Genomic DNA, 21,757 nt, shown 5'->3' with positions numbered 1-21,757 from the left:
AGGAAAGTATAATAAAAACAGTCGAATTTGGAAAAAGAAAAAGAGCAGGAAAAATACTTATAAAGTCAGCAACTGTTGCCACAAAAATGGTGACCACCACGGAGGAAAGTTCACTGTGACTCAGGCCTTACACCAGCGGTCCCCGATCACCCGGGCCATGGACCAGTACCATGTGGCCTGTTAAGATCCAGGCTGCCATAAAAAAGGATGAGTTCGTGTCCTTTGTAGGGACATGTATGCAGCTGGAAACCATCATTCTCAGCAAACTATCACAAGAACAGAAAACCAATCACCGCATGTTCTCACTCATAGGTGGGAACTGAACAATGAGATCACTTGGACTCGGGAAGGGGAACATCACACACCAGGGCCTATTATGGGGAGGTGGAGGGGGGAGGGATGGCGTTGGGAGTTATACCTGATGTAAATGACGAGTTGATGGGTGCTGACGAGTTGATGGGTGCAGCACACCAACATGGCACAAGTATACATATGTAACAAACCTGCACGTTATGCACATGTACCCTAGAACTTAAAGCATAATTAAAAAAAAAAAAAAAAGATCCAGGCTGCATAGCAGGAGGTGTGCGGTAGGCAAAGGAGCATTACAACCTGAGCTCTGCCTTTTAGCAGATCAGCGGCAGCGTTAGATCCTCATAGGAGTGTGACCCTATTGTGAACTGTGCATGCCGGGGATGTAGGTTGCACGCTCCTTATGAGAATCTAATGCCTGATAATCTGAGGTGGAGCAGTTTCATCCTGAAACCATCCCCCTATCCTATCCGTGGAAACATTGTCTTCCACAAAACCAGTCCCAAGTGCCAAAAAGGTTGGAGACCTCTGCCTTACACATCACAATGTCAGAGGCAATGTCAGCAACAGACAAGAAGAATTTAGCATGCCTTGAATAGGGGCCCAGACATAAAAATAATACATAGTCTCTTGTTCTATGATAAATCCCTGGCCCAGATACTTTCCTCAATATATAAAACATTTATACTGCTTTTAGGATTAAGGTGACATTATTCCTGTGAAAGGCATATTTGCATGTTTATTTCACTTTCAGCTGGTGAGGGAGGGTTAACTTCAGATGAGCTTTGCAAAGTAGTGGCTGAGCTTTGGCATAAACCTCACTCACAAAAGAACTGCTATGCTGAGTTTTTGGTTTTCTTATTTAAGAGAAAGAAGCAAGCTGCAAATAAAATTCTGGTGATTTCCCAAAAGGATATTTGAAAGATGTGCTTGTTAACGAAATTTAAAATGGATTTTTTTTTAACAACTTGAGGGCTCGAATGTTTGCCTGAGACTTATCAAATCAGAAGTGGCCTGTCAAGGGGTGAGCAGGTGAACCCTGATCTGTGAGAGGAGCAAAGTGGACAGGTAGTCCGTGAACTCTATTTTCTGTACGTGTCTGGCCTGCCCAAGGTTTCTTTGGTTGTTTGACCCCTTAAGGACAATAAAGTCCTTGAGTCCTTAACCTAAAGGCTTATAAATTCTTGCAGGGAACTAAAACAAGTAAATGAATAAAGGACAGCTAAGGAGACAGGATAATATGTATTTCAGGCAGGTATTATACAATGACCTTTCCTTGGCTTATAATGGTGCAGTTCTCTCTTAAAATGGATGAGCCCAGTTCAAAGGGAATTTGTTAAGGTTAAATACTACAAAATTGAGTTGAGAGTACTGATTATAGTGGGAATAGAGTGTTAAACATATAGGACACCTTTTTCTCATTGAACTTTACATTTTTCAATGTAATCAAGTTAATGGAATGCATTCTGGTTAGAAGTCTAAGGGAGGCTCAGTGATGCTCGGTTTGATGTGGTCCTTTCAGACTTGCCCTTGACCCAACTGACCCAGGCTCACACCTTCAAGAACAAGGTTAAACCTACAGAAAGCACCTGGGATGGTTCATGGCTGAAGTGCCTTGGAGTTCCACAGTAGTTGTGATCTGGGAATTTTTCTGACGAATTTCATCTAAAAGTTCCTTTCTTTTTCCCAACAAGCTACTATTGCAAACCACAGTGTGGTCAGGAAAGTTTCCGCTGTAGTTTTCTCCAGGGAGTGGTCTGGCCTCATACCATATCCAGCTGGTTAAACCATCCCCTAATTCCTCAGCCTGCGCTGTCCAATGCAGTAGCCGCCAGCCACAGGCAGCTCTTGAGAACTTGAAATATGGCTAGAGCGATGCTATAAATACACTGGATTTGGATGCCTTAGCAGAAAAAAAAAAAGAATGAAAAATGTCTCATTATATTGATTGTATGTTGAAATGATCCTATTTTGGATACAGTGGGTTAAATAAAATACATTACTAAAAATAATTTCATTTTTTATTACATTTTTAAATGTGGATATTAGAACATTTTAAACCACCTGTGTGCCCTGTATTATATTTATATTGGATAATACCATCTGTCCTAGTTCTCAACGTGGCCAAGGCTCAGGTCACTCACTTCCCCAGGCAGTACCCAAGTGCAATATTCAGCACCTCTTCTCTCAGATTTAGGAGGCTCTATCTGTGGGATAGTGGTTGTGCCTGCACAGGGATTTGGGTTGGGGTTGCCAGCCCCTTTCCACTCATCTGCATCCTCCTGGGTACCAGCCCTGGATGTGTCTCTGTAGCCTCCAGTTTCCTCCTGAGCCTGCTCCCTCCCCCCTTCCTCACGGAGTCATGCCCTAGGCTGGGGCAGCACAGCAAGCCTCTGTTGATTCCAGGCTCTCACACCATCTTCCTTCAAGAAATGAATCTAAAGGAAAGTCATTAATTGGAGTCCAGTTAAATAAATACCAAAATAGAAACAGGTATCATTTTTTGTCTAGATAAAAGTTTTGTACTATCTACGTTTCCCTTAAATATACTGTTTCATTTTCCCTTCCACAATGAAGAATATGTCATGATATATTCTTACAGTGGCTCACGCCTGTAATCCCAGCACTTTGGGAGGCAGAGGCGAGCGGATCACCTGAGGTCAGGAGGTCGAGACCAATCTGGGTAACATGGTGAAACCTCATCTCTACTAAACATACAAAAGTTAGCAGGTGTGGAGGCACACGCCTGTAATCCCATTTACTCAGGAGGCTAAGGCAAGAGAATCACTTGAAATTGGCAGGTGGAGGTTGCAGTGAGCTGAGATCGCGCCACTGCACTCCAGCCAGGGCAACACAGTAGGACTCCATCTCACACACACACACAAAAAGAATATGTGATGTTTTCTAGATCTGCTTCCTCAATACATCCATTTTCTCCAGGAACCACATTTAAATCTCTTTTCAGGGTCTGCCGGGACCTTCATGCTCTGGGTGCCTGATTATCTATGCAGTCTCTTTGGAGGCCACTTTCCTTGTCCATCAAGCAAGGCCAAGGCCTTTCCCCTTCTCCAAATGCACCACACCAAGCATCCATACTGTGTTCTTTGCTCTCCTGAAATACTTGACCTTCAGAACATCATCCCATTCACCCTCCTCTCTTCTCCACCTGTTTGTATTAGCCGCACACAAATGTAGCTAGTCGAGCAAGAACTTAAAATTTTTGTACAATGAAATAAATAAACAAATAAAACCCTCAAAGATATCACAAAATTTGATAAGTGAGATTCATGGCTAGCGAGTTAAAAAAATCTATACCTGATGCAAAGTGCCACCCTTCAGAAAGGACAGAAGGGTGGCACCTTGTATTTGGAAGTGTTTTATCTATAAACAAAGCAGAGATCTGAGAAAGGAAGTTAGATGTGGAAGTATTTTTAAAAGGGAGGAGAGAAAGATACACACACAGTGTTGAGGGTGTTTTCCGTTAACTGACCGGTTTTGGGTGGTTTTCGAAAAGAATCTTGTTTATTTACATATCTTACTTAGTAAGGGACTTGTGTCATCCTTTATATCTTGTTTATCTTATTTATTTATATGCTAACTAATTTGTGTCACGGTCTGAAAGTATCTTGCTTATTTCTGTATTTGCTTGTTTATTGAAAATTAGATTGTGCTGCTCATTTGAAGAAAATCATCCAGTTGGTCCCTCAGAAGCACCATAAATAAAAGCCACTTTCTCACTCTGACTCACCAACTTCTCACTCGTCCCTTGCCAGCCACACCCCAGCTACACACAAACTTTGTTCAATCTGCAGAACACTCAGAATTTATTCCCAGCTAAGACTTTTTGCATGGGCTGTTCCCTCTGCTATTGATAGGAGAAGTCAGAAAATTTGCTGCATACAAAGATTTGCTTACAAAAACATCAATTATTATATATTTTGACTGGGCGTGGTGGCTCACGCCTGTAATGCCACCACTTTGGGAGGACAAGGTGGGTGGATCACCTGAGGTCAGGAGTTCAAGACCAGCCTGGCCAACATGGTGAAACCCCGTCTCTACTAAAAATACAAAAAAAAAAAATTAGCCAGGTGTGGTGGCGGGTGCCTATAATTGCAGCTACTCGGGAGGCTGAAGCAAGAGAATCGCTTGAACCAGGGAGGTGGATATCGTAATAATTCAAGATCATACCATTACACTCCAGCCTGGGCAACAAGAGTGAAACTCCATCTCATAAAAAAAAAAAAAATCATTTATTATATATTCTATCTTCTTACAACACACAATTTAGAAATCATGTTTTAGAAGATATTATCTAAAATAGCATGAAAATAAATTGTGCAAGTAATGTGTTTTGTGATTAATAACATGATACAATCCTGTGAATAATTTGTTTTCTACTGAGAGGTTTAGTAATTTTCCCAAGGTCACACACAACTTCCTGGGATCAGATTCTGAACTTGTATCTATCTGGGATCTGAATCATGGCTTAAGCTGATTCTCCAATCAGTTTTTCTCAGAAGCTCATTTGATGCTGACAGCAACCTGAATGTGGTGGACATGACTAATGTTCATTCAAATTTACTTCTTATCTTCCAAGTAGATGGAATTATGATTCCTCAACTCCTTAGACAGGGTTCTGTGGCAAGTTCTGGCCAAGGCAATGTAGGCAGAAGTGACTTGTGTCAGTACTGGGCTGAAGCATTTCATTGCTGGTGCTTTACTTCCCAACCCTCTCTTTGCCTGCTGCAGAGAACTCTTTAACCTTGTCTTGAGACGCTGGTTATAGGCGATGGGTTGGGATTTGGGTTGGGGAGCCTCTATCACCTTGGGTCCCTTAAAGATTATTTCTACAGGAGAACACAGCCTTTTGCTGACAATTGTATGTGCGACGTGTACAAGAAACATACCTTTATTGTGGAAAAAAAAATGTTTTTTATTAGTAAGAGTCAAAGTCATCCCTACGACAGCATCATTTTAATGCACTTATTTTCTGATGTTTCAAGACATAGACTAGTTCTAATTTACTGAGGTGTGATATTGCAGTTGTCTGCCTTTTTTCTAATCTCTCTAACCATGGATATATTTACATTAAGTAAGAAGATCAGGGATAGAACAAACTATGGACAGTGCATATACCTCTCCATGTTAGAGGTACAATAATTATGCTGTGAAAATCCTCATCAATAAGAAAATTATTGGTGTGAGCCTACCTTGGAGGAGGGAGGCCAATCACCAATTTTATTGTATCTAAATTTGCATTATTGAAGGCAGGATGTTGCAGAGTTTCTTCCTATTATAATTAAATGGGTAATATTTATTTCTTTTTTCCATGAAATTACCTTTGAGATTGTGGATACACACACACACACAAATAAACTACATTAATGTACTCCTTGACTTCCCCAGAAAAATATGCAACACTGTATACTTCAATATGTGTGTGCTGGGGGTGGGTAGTATCAATTTCAGGTATGTCTACAGATCTCTGTTCCTCATGTGAATGTCATCTGTTATGTATCCCGTGCTCAATTTCTAGCTTCGCCCCTTAGCAGCTCTGTGACTTTGTGCAAGCCAATCAACCTCTCTGGGCCTCAGCTCTGCATCTGAAAACAGAGTCAAAATAGTCCCTACTTCCTAGGGTTGGTGTAAAGACTAAACAAGTGAATGCATGTAAGGTCTAGGACACAGCCTAGTGCATAGCAGATGCACAATAAATGTTAGGTATGACTATCACTCCACTGGAAATTTGCACACCCTCAGGCTTCGAGTCTCCTTGTCTGAAATGCCAGACAATTCTGCCACCGAGCTTCAGGGAACATTGCTTGGATGCTTTTGCCATCTATAAAGGAGACAGCTGCTGTGGCTATTGGTCACAGAGATTAGCAGTCTGACTAAGTACTTTTTCCTTACTCCATAACTTTATTCCCCGGGAACACGGAATACAGGATCACTCATCCCTTCTCCCTCAGTGCATTGCCTCATCCACCTAAGAAAATCTCCAGGCCAGAGACTGAATGCCTCTTTGTCCTGACATCTCCCATAAAGAGAGAACTGAACCAAAGGGCATTGTTGCCACCTCTCCATCATTCATCCTGGCACAGCAGACCTCTCCAGACCTTCTTGCAACTATAATGAAGCAAGAACCAGGAAGCAGACACTGAACAGGATGGAAACTGAGCCACTGCGACACATTTTTTTAACGCCTTCCCCAGCTCTCCGTGATCTCTGAGCTTGTTCCCCTTCACAATCTCCATTAGTAGCAGCGATCTTATAATCACAGTCATATGTGTGGGTAGAGAGGAAACACTAATTTATTAAATATGTCATGCTGGTTTTCTCTAACAAAAAACAGCCAGGGATCAGTTCTGTAGGTGTGAACATATACACACACACATAGCTACAAAGATATAGACACAACCACTGCCTAAAATCTAAGATAATTATAAACTCAATTTTGGTATGTGGCATGATAGATCTATGCAGTTTTTAGGACAATAACATGGTGTCCTCTCTATTTAGACCAGAGGGAGGTAGGTGCAGCGTTTTTTAAATTAATAGAGATGATTCAGATGACAATACTTAAGCATCTTTTCTAAGTGATAAGATCATAAGTAAGGAAAATGTCTTAGGAAGAAAACTTTATCTGTCACACTGGAATATCTCCTTTCCATTTGCAAACTGCAAATATTCACATGGCTAAATTATGCGTTAAATTACTTTTGCTCCAGACATACCGACGCCTTCACAGTGTAACTGAAAACTAAACTTGGCCCATCACAACTGATGAGAATAAACTCCAGCAGGGGTTTTACTCACAAATATACACCCTTCCCCAGAGTCCTGATCCTGTGCTACATTTTATCATTTAAGATCATTACGTTAGGACTTGTTAGGTGAGGTCTACAGAAATAGACATGGCTTTGCATGTGCCAATATTTCCATGGTGCCTCTGGGGCCATTTAAAACTCTGCTCCTTTAGCATGACAGGCAAAGCCATCAAAACAGAGCTCCCCAGGATCCCTGTTTTGCAGAGTTCCAGGGAAAAAAACGTCCATTTTTTTTCTGAATTCATGAGACATCTTCTCTTAGGAGGAAGTCACAGAAATTAATTTAACACTCCTTAGTCCTGAATAGAGGAATATTTCAAGTGTCTAGCACTGTGCTGCTTGCCTGGTAGGAGCTCAAAAAACATTCCTTGATAGGCTAGTTGTAATGTAAACATTGCAGCACGAGGATGGACACACACAAGCTCTCAAAACTGCTGGGGGACCACGGCTGTGATTTAATTGTCTCTCCAGCTGTAGAAGTCTAAATGGAAACTATCACGTTAATATCAATCCCCAGTAAGCGTTCTAGACAGACGAGACAACTATACCGGTAGCAGATTCCTACCTGTGTATTAATTATTCCTTTTTTTTTTTTTTAATTTGTCGATTTGGGGCAGTCAAAAACAAATTTTTACTCCCTAATTTTCCGTTTTAATTAGAGGCAGTTCAGTGTTTATCTGGAATTTATTTTTTTATGCCTCACCTATTCGAGGCCAAAATTAAGAAAATAAAAATAAATTCAGTGTGATGCTTGGCTTGAAAGCAGAGAGCAAACTTCGATGACAGTTTCTCAGCTAAAGATTTTACATTCAACCTTTTAAAACTTAAATAATCAAAGAAAATTTCTACAGACTCCAACAGCCCATATCTACTGTTATGCCTACATCCCTCCTTTCAGGATAAATATTGGAGATTACATTATAAAAGGCATCAAGACTTCTGTCTTGGTTTCTTTCTGTCTCTGTCCCTCTCACTCTCCCACTCTTTCTCACTCCGTCTCTCTGGAGCAGTCCTATGGAGGTTCATACGGTGGGAACTGAGGCCTCCTGACTCCAAACATGTGAGAGAGCTTGGAAGCAAATCCTCCAGCCCAGTCAAGTCTTCCGATGCCTGTATTCCTAGTTGACAGCTTGACCTTCAACCTGGTGAGACACCCTAAGCCAGAACCACCCAGCTAAGCTGCTCCCTGATTCTTGGTTTTCAGAAACTGTGCAATACAATCAATGATTGTCGAGTTAAGCTGCTTTTCTTTGTGAGTTCTTTGTTGAGGAGAACAGAAAACTCTCACAGGGCCTTTGGACCATTAAAGTTTAATGTTATTACTGATGTAGTTGGGTTGACATCTACCATCTTGTCCCATCTGTTCTTTGTTCACTTTTTCCTTGTTTTCCACATACTTTCGGGTCCCTTACTGACTTACCAGCTATAACTCTGCATGGCTATGTGATGGTTGCTTGAGGGTTCATAGCATATTCTTTAACTCATCACAGTCTACCTTCGAGTAGATTTCATGTATTGCGTAAGAACTTTAAAGCAATTTAAAGTTTCACATATTGTGTAAGAACTTTCATTTCTCCTGTCTTTATGGCATTGTCGTTATAAATTTTACTTCCACCTATATTTTAAACACCATACTATATTGTGATGTTTTTGCTTTAAACAAGAAATTTAAATAATAAAAAATTGTATTTGTACCCACACAGTTACCATTTCCAGCATGTTCCCATAGAACTTCAACATATGCTTTATACTATATAAAACTAAACTCAAAATGGATCATAGACTTTAATGTAAAATGCAATATTATAAAACTTCTAGAAGAAACATAAGAGAAAATTTTTATGATATTGGGTTAGGCAAAGAATTCTTAGATATGATCAAAACGATAATCTGTAAAGGAAAAATTTGGACTTCATCAAAATGAGTAACTTCTGTTCTTTGAAAGATACTATTAATAAAATGAAAAGCATGACACAGTCTGGGAGAAAATATCTGCAAATCTCCTACCTGATAAAAGAATTCAATGTCAAATATAACAAAACTCTAATAAACTCTAATGAGAAAGCCAACCTAAGTAACAGATGGGCACAAGATTTGAAGAGATGCTTACCACAGAAAACATATGGATGGCAAATGAGCACATTACAAGTACTCAGCATCACCAGTCATTAAGGATATGCAAGTGATAATAAAACCACAAGGAGACACTACTACATGCAAACTAGAAATACCACTACTTACAAGATAGACTCACCATATCAAGCAGTGGTAAAAATGAGCAGCTGAAACTCTCATTTGCTGCTGGTAAGAACGTAAAATGGTACAATATTGGAAAACAGTTTGTCAATTTCTTTAAAAGTCAAACAAAGAAACTACCATATGGCCCAGCTCTTCTACTTCTAGATACTTTCCCGGGACAAATGAAAGCATATGTCTATACAAAGACTCTTACATAAATGTTCCTAGCAAATTGTGGTATATCCATATAACAGAATACTACTCACTGATTATAAGCAATGAGGCCGGGCACAGTGTAATCCCACACCTGTAATCTCAGCACTTTGGGAGGTTGAGGCGGGCGGATTGCTTGAGATCGGGAGTTCGAGACTAACCCGGCCAACATGGTGAAACCCTGTCTCTACTAAAAATATAAAACTTAACCAAGTGTAGTGGCGCATGCCTGTAATCCCAGCTACTCAGGGGGCTGAGGCAAGGGAACTGCTTGAACCTGGGAGGCGGAGTTTGCAGTGAGCCGAGATCTTGCTACTGCACTCCAGCCTCAGCAACAAAAGCGAAACTCCATGTCAAAAAAATTTAAAAAGCAATGAACTGCTGATGCATGCAACATCATGGATGAGTGTCAAAATAAAATAATGCTAACCAAAAAAGTATGTGTACTAAATGATCCCATTTATGTAAAATTTTAGAAAATGCAAATGAATCTATAGTAAAAGCAAATGAGTGGTTGCCTGGGGACAGGAGAAGGTAGTGATATGAAGAGAGGCAGGAGAGAGGAATTACAAAAGAGCACAAGAAAACCTTCATGGGGTTCACGTTCATTATCAGTACGTTCATTATCTTGATAGCAATGGTGGTTTCATATGTTGAAACTTGTCAGATGATACCTTTTAAATGTACGCAGCTTGTTGTTGAGCTTAAGTCAATAAACACTGGTTATTTATGCTATGTCAATTGCACCCCCAATAAAGTTGTTAAAACAAAATAGATATAGATCTTTGTTCTTCTGTAGCTCACATGGAAATGGGAACAGTGAATGATAAGTATATTTTTGAGTCCAGGAGTTTGAGACCAACCTGGACAATATAGAGAGATCATATCTTTAAAAACTTGAAAAAAAAAAATAGCCAGGCATGATGCACACATGTAGTCCCAGCTACTCATGAAGCTGAGGTGGGAGGATCAATGGAGCCCAGGAATTCAAGGCTGCAGTGAGCCATAATCATGCCACTGCCTTTCAGCCTGGGCTACAGAGTGAGATCCCATCTCTTAAAAAATTATTTTAAAGATAGGTATATTTTATTAAGTTGAATGATATAAAATTGCCATTTTTGTGGGCAAAAAAAGAACAAATATGAATGTCATATGACTCCAACTAATAAACATAAATGTTATCATATGGTAGAAGTTGGTACGTGCTATGGGTAAATGAAAAGTCAAGCGGGGTAAGGCAATCAGGATTTCCAGGTGGAGGCACAGTTTGCGAATTTTAAAGAGGGTGTAATGTGACCAGGGTACGTCTCATTGAGACCCTGACATGGAGCAAAGACGTGAAGGTGTGAAAGGGAGGGCCATCTGGATGTTGGGGGGAGAGAGCCATCCAGGAGGAGGGAAGCACCAGGAGAGAGGCCCTAACAGTGCTGTACATGTTTAAAGAATAGTGAGCACTTTGGGAGTCCGAGACGGGTGGATCACGAGGTTAGGAGATCGAGACCATCCTGGTCTACACGGTGAAACCCCGTCTCTACTAAAAAATACAAAAAACTAGCCGGGCGAGATGGCGGGCGCCTGTAGTCCCAGCTACTCGGGAGGCTGAGGCAGGAGAATGGCGGGAACCCGGGAGGCGGAGCTTGCAGTGAGCCAAGATCGCGCCACTGCACTCCAGCCCGGGCGACAGAGCGAGACTCCGTCTCAAAAAAAAAAAAAAAAAAAAAAGAATAGTGAGAAGCCTGCTGTAGGTAGAACCTGAAAAACTTTTTTTGTTAAGATATTGAGGAGCTCATGGAACAGCTGATAAGGCTGGAAAACAAGACTGAGAAGGCACAGAAACAAAGCAAGGAGGAGACACAGCCAGAACCAGAGAAACATCAGGCCTCAGGGCCATCATCCTGACTGCATACCGGAGCTTGCCTGGGCCTGGACTCAGCACACTGGCACTCACACCGCTGCTACCAGCTGCTGGAGGGCTATCCCCTCATTCTGAGTCTTCCATGATTGGCTCCAGAGCCACAGTTCCTGTGGATAGATCTGTTTTGCCAAGGTTGTCTCCTGTCCCCAGCTCTCACTGCCAGAGAAGGGAGGCAAACATCTGGCGTTTTAGCTTGTACAGTGGGAAGCGGCCCCCCAGCACCTCCTACCTCCGCACAACCTCTCAACCTCCCTCCCCACACCTGCCCCAGTACACTCATAGGAGTGGGGGAGTTACTCCCCTGCACATGAGAAAGGAGATAAGACAAGGTCCAGGAGAAAATAATAAAAGAGACCTAACTTACCCTCTGCAGTGAAGAGCCATCAGAAAGAAGTTGCCTTGGCTTCCCTTGCCTAGATGCCACCAACAGTGACAGTTTTATGGTAGAGGGGAAAACAAGACAGAGATTTATATGGTCTATAAAACGTTCTGCTGAAAATAGTCTTTTGGGGGCTGACAAATGACTGCATAAGCCAAAAGGAAATAAAACTCAAAATTCTCTGTGAATATAAAACGCACAGTAGCTTCCAATGGATCTGCAGACTGGAATCAACCACGACAGGGGTCGCCAGGAATTCAAACAGCTGCTTTGCTGTTGCAATGACAGAGTATGGTGGCAGCTCCTGGCCAAAGAAAACCTGCTCCTCTGCAACCCCGTGTCCCAAGCAGCCTTGCACTGTGAGCATCACAGTCTGGGGATGCTGGCACTGCCCTCCTTCCCTGCCAGGCTACCAGCTTCTTAGAGTCAGGAGGTGTGACTTGAAAAAATGAGAAAACCAAAACACTGAAAGTGATTTTCAAGTATGTGACTTCACTGTTCACATTGAATCAAATGGAGAAGAGAGGAGAGGAGAGGAGGGGAGGGGAGGGGAGGGGAAGGGAGGGAGACTTTGAGAGCTAAGTACAGAAAAAGGGTGACTTCGTGGACCAGAGACTAGAGCTGTCGCCCAGGGTGCCACACTCAGAAGGGGGGACCCTGAGCTAAACGTGTAATGCTCTGGGGTCACTGTCTTGAAATGCTTAATAATTTTATCTTTGAGTTTGTCTAAAGTCCTATGGGCTGCACAAGGGCTGGAGCCTCTACTCAGGTGTGTCCCCCCTCCTGTTCCCTCCCCACCTCCCGAGAGAGGCCTGGAGTTTTCCCCAACCGGCCACCTCCAGATGGAGGCTTGAGCATGCACACGGGTGGGGCCTAGGGTGGACACACACTTCCTTCAGGAGTAGCCCAGTGTAGAGGATTCGCAACACTAACTAGTGAATAAAACACAATATGGCAGGTCAAGAGAGATTAGGGAAAAAAGTATTCTCTTTTTGAATCAGAAAAGAAGTGTTCTGATTTTTGAACAAAGAGTCCTACATTTTCACTTTTTCCTGGGTCAGGCAAACTGGGCATCCAGCTCTACACAAAGCTAACAGGAAAGCAAGAAAAGTGCAGCCTGGCCGGGCGGGGTGGCTCAAGCCTGTAATCCCAGCACTTTGGGAGGCCGAGACGGGCGGATCACGAGGTCAGGAGATTGAGACCATCCTGGCTAACACGGTGAAACCTCGTCTCTACTAAAAAATACAGAAAACTAGCCGGGCGAGGTGGCGGGCGCCTGTAGTCCCAGCTACTCGGGAGGCTGAGGCAGGAGAATGGCGTAAATCTGGGAGGCGGAGCTTGCAGTGAGCTGAGATCCGGCCACTGCACTCCAGCCTGGGCGACAGAGCGAGACTCCACCTCAAAAAAAAAAAAAAGAAAAAGAAAAAGAAAAGTGCAGCCTTGGGAATGGAGAAGGAGCAGGTGCAAGTGAGGGAGGGGGAGGGCTGACAGAGCTCCAGAGCTCAGGCAGCTGTGGATATGGTTCCCATTTCACCTTTGGCAACCAGGGTGCCAAGCCTCTTTTTTGCCCCACCCTTTGCTGTGCATGAAGGAAACAAACTATTTAAAAAGCAATTGCAGGCCAGTGTAGTGATTCACGCCTGTAATCCCAGCACTTTGGGAGACCAAGGCGGGTGGATTGCTTGAGGTCAGGAGTTCGAGACCAGCCTGACCAACATGGTGAAACCCTGTCCCTATTAAAAATACAAAAAATAGCCAGGTGTGGTAGCAGGTGTCTGTAATCCTAGCTACTCAGGAGGCTGAGGCAGTAGAATCGCTTGAACTCGGGAGGCAGAGCTTGCAGTGAGCAGAGATGGCGCCTCTGCAATCTAGCCTGGGTGAGAAGAGCAAAACTCCATCTCAAAAAAAAATAAAAATAAAAAAGACAATTACGGTGTGCCACGTACTCAGCTGGGAGCTGGAGCTGTCTATATAAGGGGTGAAGGGCCACTGTCTCTTTTTGTTTTTTGAGATGGAGTCTCGCTCTGTCGCCCAGGCTGAAGTGCAGTGGCTGGATCTCAGCTCACTGCAAGCTCCGCCTCCCGGGTTTACGCCATTCTCCTGCCTCAGCCTCCCGAGTAGCTGGGACTACAGGTGCCCGCCAACACGCCCGGCTAGTTTTTTGTATTTTTTAGTAGAGATGAGGTTTCACCGTGTTAGCCAGGATGGTCTCGATCTCCTGACCTCGTGATCCGCCCGTCTCGGCCTCCCAAAGTGCTGGGATTACAGGCGTGAGCCACCGCGCCCGGCAACACTGTCTCTTAAAAAGTCACATTTGATCTGAACCTGCGGTGACATCTAATCTGAAGCCAGCCTGAAACAGTGTGGGGAGGAGTATTTCAGACAGAAGGAACAAAGCCCCAGGTGGAAAAATCCTGATTAGCAGTGGTTTACCAGTGATTTGTGCAGAAATAGTTTTATAAAATAATGACGATGACCCATGATATCAACTGAAGGAATGTCTCCTCTCTTTTGACCTTAAAGTAGGAACTTAATGTTTAATCCACTAAGTTACAGGCTTGACCAACTACTGATGGATATTACCATTTGCCATTGGAGAGCATTGATGAGGTGTTGAACATTAGCTGTGACCTCCATTTACTACCATGAGTTGATACTAAGTGCCTCTTTATTACCTCCAGCTTTCCCTAAAATACCATCTAGAATAAATGTGCTCATTCAACACATCTTGCTTAAGCACCTCTTATGTTCAAAGGATCGGTAGGAGAAACATTGAGGAATAAAACCTCCATGTTCTTTGGAATCTAATCTAGCAGTGGGCAAAAGGCACTTAACCTTGAGATGTGATGAATAGTAAGAGAGGTACTGAATTAGTGCCGTGGGAGTCTAGCTGGGATAGGACCCCTTTTATCTGAGGTTTAATGGAGGGAGGGTCTGTGAGCTGAGCCAAGAATCAGTGTTTTTTGTGTCAAAGAACCAGTTAATATTAGCCTTCAAACAATCATATACTTAAAAACTCAGTATCTTGTGTATCACAAGTTTTCCAAATTTTTTCTTAGCTAATTAGAAGCTTATCAAAGCATTTTTAAAAAATTAGATTCCAACTATGCTCATTTATTTTACCAAATTTCTCTATGAATCGGTTTGCAGAGTAGGTGAGAGAGAAACAGAAGTCATCAAGATGGTTAGCATTTTTTAAGTTTCTAGTTCTCTGAAACAATACAATTTAAAACTCTCGAAGTGACTAAATCATAACCTTTATAAAGTCTTATTCTCACATTATGCTTAAAGATTCCTAGATTTAGACCTCAACATACTTTATAGAATATCTAATTCCATCCTTACATTTATAAATAATAAAACCTGGCTGAGCTCAGTGGCCCACTCTTGTAATTCCAACACTTTGAGAGGCTAGGGTGGGTGGATCACTTGAGGTCAGGAGTTCGAAAACAGCCTGGCCGACATGGTGAAACCCCATCTCCACTAAAAGTACAAAAAAAGTACAAAAGAAAAGCTTAGTGGTGTGTGCCTGTAACTCAGCTACCCAGAAGGCTGAGGCATGAGAATAGCCTGAACCTGGGAGGTGGAGATTGCAGTGAGCCAAGATTGTGCCAGTGCACTCCAGCCTGGGTGAGACTTTGTCTCAAAGAAAAGCAAGCAAGCAAGAGAAAGAAGGAAAGAGAGAGAGAGTGTGTGTGAGAGAGAGAGAGAGGAAGGAAGGAAGGAAGGAAGGAAGGAAGGAAGGAAGGAAGGAAGGAAAAGGGAAGGAAGGAAGAGATGAAAGAAAGAAAGGAACTGGGCTCCAAAGAGTCAATTAGCTTAAATAAAGTTACATTCTTCCCTTTCACTGTCCTTCTAAGTTTTTTTTTCTCAGAATATCTGTTGGCATGTAATAAATTAGACAGGTTTGTAAGTAGTCCTGTTGTCAATTGTTGGCAATAAAGTGAAAGACATAGAAATTGATGTCTGGAAGGCACATCTCCTGGAGGAGAAAAGACCCTGCTTACAATGTTTCTGTGAGCAGACGCCCATACTTACAAGGAACCTGTGGCAGAATAATGGTCCCTTCAAAGATTCTTACAACCTGTGAATATGTCAGGTTACATGGCAAAAGACAAATAAGGCTGATGATAGAATTAAGCATCCTGACTTATCTGAGAGGAGATTTTATCTTGGAAGGAAAGTCGGGTAAGCCTTCCCTGAACAAGAGATGTTTGAGCTGAGATCTCAAAGGTGAATGGGAGATAATGAGGTCACAAAAGCCAAGAGAAACCATCCAGGTGGTAAAAAATGGCATAGTCAAAAGTCCTGCGGCCAGCAAAGCATGAAGAATACAAGGGACTGAAGAAGACAGTGTGGCTGGAAGGGAGATACGGAGAAAAGTTGGTCTAAAACAAGGGTAGAGAAGCTGGTAGTGGGATGACTTACTCAGAGCCCTGGAAACCAGATGAACCAAGTCCATCTTCACCTTGAAAGCAATGGCAAGCCATTGAATGACTCTTGCAGCTCAAATGGCAGTTAAAAGCAGTTCATTTGCAGGATAAAAATGTACTTGGACAAAATGCATCTTGAAGGAAAGCTGTGGAGTAATTCAATAATGTGATTATGCATATTGTTTCAGAAGACTTTCTCTTGTATCTTGAATTTTGAATAAATATGACTAATAATGACAGAATTGTTCTCTGTAGAAAAGTATGTGCTATAAAAATCCAACTTAAAAAATTTTTAATTCATGAAATTTTGTTAACTGAGTCTATTTTCAGAACTGAAAATAAACTAGTCTGGACAGAATTTTAATGAAATGTTCCCATTGGTGTTATTGTGAGTAGATGACAGACTCCAAGTTCCAAGAGGATTAGGAACCAATGTTTCCTAGGGATTCTAGTATGCTTTACAAGTTCCTTTCTGATTGGCTGATGTAGGCACGGGACGTCGATGGCAAAATTCCCTGGTATAAAAAATTCATAAAGGGACACCTAGGCCCAGATAGTTTTCCTAACCAAACACACACACACACACACAGAGATGGCTTACAAAATGATTTAATCAAATCACATATGTACATTTCATAAATGGGCTTTATTGAAAAGAGCAAGATTACATGAAACTGACATAGTTCTAGGAAATCCAGTCTGTTTCTGTAGCAACCAATAATTAGCATGCACATGATCCTCCAGTACAATTAATTTTTAAGTGTTGGAATGGTTCGATGCTTCTAAACATCACCAAGGAAGAACTTGATAAAAAATCTCTTTAAGATATAAAACACACACACACACACACACCATTTAAATCTAAAAGTACTGTTCTTCCATCTCCTCTAACTTCATCCTTGTGTTTTGGTGAGAAAAGGGAGGGCAGATTTTGCATTCCATCGAGCTTTCCTTTCTCATCAATCGCTTGGGTTAGTTAGCCACTTTTGCAGAAACTCAGAAGATTTTTTCTCCTGCACGAGTTAGTTCAGCTGAATCGGTAGTTTGGGCTGGATACAAATTTGCACAGTGAGCTTCACCCAAAACGTGAAAAGGAAAGATCAGAACACCTCTACAGCAAGTACGCTTAACTCTGGTTGCACATCAACACATCTGGAGAACTTTTGAAAATACCCATGTCCAGGACAATTCCCAGAAATTCTCAGTTAAGTGGCCCAATATTTATTTAAAACACTTATTGCTTGTTATTAATTATCAAGTGATACAAATGAATGAACACTATAGGAAATTGCCTAATCTTGTCAATTTAGAGATTAATGTTTTCAATAATCTCATCCTTCAACTCAAAAGTATGACGTAAGTTAAGCTCCCAGGATATGAGTTTATTCCCTTGAAGTTACAAGTAGAAATTTAACAGCTACTAAAATAAGAACAAAAGCATGATTTACAGTTTTGTAGAATTTTAAGCTATGTTTAATAAATATTTTTGTTTCCTTTCTTTTTCAGGTTAAAGAAAACAAAACAAAACTGAAGCTCAGATAGTTTACATGACTTGTAAAGTCACGTGTTGATGAAGCCAGGTCACCGGGACGTGTATTTTATCTGTCCTGACTTAACAGTGATCTAGAAATATATATGTGGAAGCCTCCTTCATGCACCTACACCTGACTTTTCTTTGATTGGTTTGCAAGGATTTGGGGAGACTTTGGGCTTGAAATCAAGGTGATAGCTTTGCAAATACATTAACATAATAAACTGAAGATGTTCATTTTGCAAGTGGCATAACATATGAACATCTCAATACTAAAAATAGATTATTTTGGATTATTTTAAAGCTTACTTCAATAATTTCCAACAAAGAAAACTTAATTTTCAGTCACAGGTTCCTTGCATCTCTAATGAATTTATTGTACTAAAAACTAGGTAGATACATCATTGGGTACATCATTTGCCTTCAGATCAAATTTATGTAGACAAAATAGCTCAATTTAATGAGTAACGAGTCCTGAAAGAATGTGACCTTACGTCACATTATCTGAAACTGCGTAAACCACTTATTGAAAACCTTTAAGCCCAATAGTTAACAAAGTCGTTCATTTTGTATCCCTACAAATATTAACAGCTGTGTTACCTTCAATGTAAACAGCAGGCAAATCTTTACTGATATCTTTTATGATTCCCAAAGCATGCCAAGGGTCAATGAAACCTTTGGCAAAGACAATTTTGCTCCCTGTGTCATATTCAGGCCACCATAGAACTCAGTGGTGGCCTGAACAGCCTGAACCACTGAAACATTATTGAAATTGGGGACCAAGATATATGAACATTGTTGAAGAAGAAACCTGCAAAAAAAAATTATAGTTTTGATCAAGCAGGAATAAGGAGTTCAAGAAGAGTATAAAGAGAAAGATGGTGGAGATTAATTTTTGTGCTTTGTTTTCTTCTGATAATCTGGATTTACTGAAATTACTAAAGAAACTTCTGTAATTAAAAAAAAAAAGAAGTTATTGGACGGGTGCAGTTGTTCATGTTTGTAATGTCAGTGCTCTGGGAAGCTGAGGTGGGGGGATCTCTTGAGGCCAGGAGTTCGAGACCAGCCTGGGCAACATAGCGAGATCCTATATCTACAAAAAATTATTTAGAAAGAAAAAATTAGCCAGGTGTGGTGGTGCATTTGAGGTTACAGTGAGTTATGATCATGCCACTGCAATTCAGCCTAAGCAACAGAGCAAGAACCTGTCTCTAAAAGATAATAATAAGAATAAATTATTGAAAATCCAATCTTCTCAGGTTCATTATTTCTCATGGAGACATTTCTTCCACATGCTAAATTATTAGTCTCTTGCCAAACACGTAAAGGTACTGTGACACAGCAAGGTAGCTTTTCATTTGATCCATGCATGTATTTCCATGAAATATATTAATTTCTAAGTGTTGGAATGGTTCGATGCTTCCAAACATCACAAAGGAAGAATTTGATTTAAAAAACTCTTTAAAATATAAAACACACACGCGCACACCATTTAAATCTAAAAGTACTGTTCTTCCACCTCCTCTAACTTCATTCTTGCAGAGGTTTTGTGTTTTGGTGAGAAAATGGAGGGCAGATTCTGCATTCCATTGAGCTTCAATAAAGAAGGTTTATATACATGTTTATGTACATGATATCGTTTCTTACTCAGATGAAAGCATGTGCTGAGATCCTGTTCTCTAAACCTTAACTTCCTATGTACATAAGAAATGCTGACTTCAGACTTATATTAAAGTGTGTATTTCTTAATCAAAGAAATCATACACGACTCAAGACAAATCCCTAATACTGAATAAATTAATATTGGAAAAAGGTAGTACTACTTTCTTTCTAAATTCAGTTGTAGCAGTGACCCTCCTTTTTTAAAAAAAAAAAAAAAGCGGGGGGTGAAGAGAGGTAATAATCTTATGCAGTAGACCTCTAAGTCAAAAGTGAACCTCTGGCTTCTTTGACTTTTTTTTTTAAAGATACAATTAGCCAGAGTTTGGATAGTCCAGCTTAGTCAAATTCCCAAAGGTTACAAGAGATGGAAAAAAAGTTAAAAGAAAGCAATTAATATATAAAAGCAAGATAGCAACGGTTAGTTGCAAGAATATGTCATAACAATGAAAAATTGAAGAAGGAAAAGAAAGAGGAGAGAAGTTTCCCTCCTGAATCCTTGGCTGGAGCTGGATGGGCAGTGAATCCAAACCAAACAAAAGGAGAAAAAGAGGCCTGGGCTCCTCACACCCAGTGGCCCAGAATGAAGAGACACACAGAGGCATTGGCCCCTGTCCAGGCTGTTCATGCCTCGACCAAGGCACCACTCCGAAACATGTGGCCTGGTGTGGATCTTTTGCCTGACTAAACCAGGGCTACATTCCTCCTCACTGGGGAGCTGAGAGGGTTGTGGAGCCAGAAAAGAGAAACTAGGGGCTTCACTTGGACATTTGGTAATTTTGTGTTATTTTATCCTCAAAATCAGACAGAGAGAGAGACAGACATACAAAGATGGATGTACATGTGCACCACACACACACACACACACACACACACACACACAGAGACACACACACAAAATCCTTCTGCTCCTCATACCAAACAGAAAGAAAGAAAAAAGGAAAGGTAAGAGGAGGAAATAGGAAATCATTCTCCATGTCTAGCAACCTCAGTTTATAATGTGAACTTCCAAGAGCAGGGTCTATGCTTGGCTGAACCAAGGCAATAAATAAGAACAAAAGAACACGAACAGGCCGGGCGCGGTGGCTCAAGCCTGTAATCCCAGCACTTTGGGAGGCCGAGACGGGCGGATCACGAGGTCAGGAGATCGAGACCATCCTGGCGAACACAGTGAAACCCCGTCTCTACTAAAAATACAAAAAACTAGCCGGGCGAGGTGGCGGGCGCCTGTAGTCCCAGCTACTCGGGAGGCTGAGGCAGGAGAATGGCGTAAACCCGGGAGGCGGAGCTTGCAGTGAGCTGAGATCCGGCCACTGCACTCCAGCCTGGGCGACAGAGTGAGACTCCGTCTCAACAAAAAAAAAAAAAAAAAAAAAAAAAGAACACGAACAGACCAGATGAAAGTTAGAGGCCCGGTGTCATTTCTCCAGTAAATCTTGCTTAATCTATAAAGGTAAAATATATAGATATCTTGCATTCTTTGATAAGAATGTATATTTTACTTATATCTTGGGTGTAGCTTATGATCCTAAATTGGACTTTTTAAATCAACACATCAAATATTTTGGGGAAACGAGTTTTAAATGAAGTATCTCAGTAATGCTAGCCGTTAGGACAGAGAATGCTAGTGTATACCCTCTCTTGTGTCATAGAGAGCCATTAATGTTTCTGATTCTGTGGAGTTTGATATCAAAATAGAGTGAGTTAGAGAAACTGAATTTTAATTTTGTATATCTTATTGTGACTTGTCAAACTTCCATCTGGAAAATGTCTCCCTTAATTTTTCATTGATTTAGGCATGGCTAATCTGATGAATATAATTATTCCTTTAAACATAGAAACAATTTGCAATTGTGGATTCTAGTGGCAAACAGAACTCAAATTCTTACCTCACAGGGAATCCAGAGAAGGGCTGGTTCTTCGAACTCATGCTCTGCTAGAAGACAAATTCAGTGCAAGTCTGATAAAACCATTGCCTGGCTAGAAAGCAAAGCGTCAATTTTCTTAAGAATGATACTCTTTCACTGGTGACCAGAAAAAGACCTAAAAATTTTAAAAGATTCCATTTTACAACATTGTCACACCCTAGAAGAAAAATTTGGATCTCAGTTTTCCTCAACGTTTTTTAGTCATGTCCAAACTTAACCACACCAAGGTGCTGAAACTGTATTCTGTGATCAGGCATGCTGTCATGGCACCCACATGCTCTTTAAGGAGCCCCTTCCCTTCCTCTCAGCACCTGGGGTCTGT

Source organism: Trachypithecus francoisi, unplaced genomic scaffold (assembly GCF_009764315.1).
Source record: "Trachypithecus francoisi isolate TF-2019V2 unplaced genomic scaffold, Tfra_2.0 Lachesis_group13, whole genome shotgun sequence".
Lineage (NCBI taxonomy): Eukaryota > Metazoa > Chordata > Mammalia > Primates > Cercopithecidae > Trachypithecus > Trachypithecus francoisi.
The sequence above is the reverse complement of the archived record's forward strand: the minus strand, read 5'-3'. Positions refer to the sequence as shown.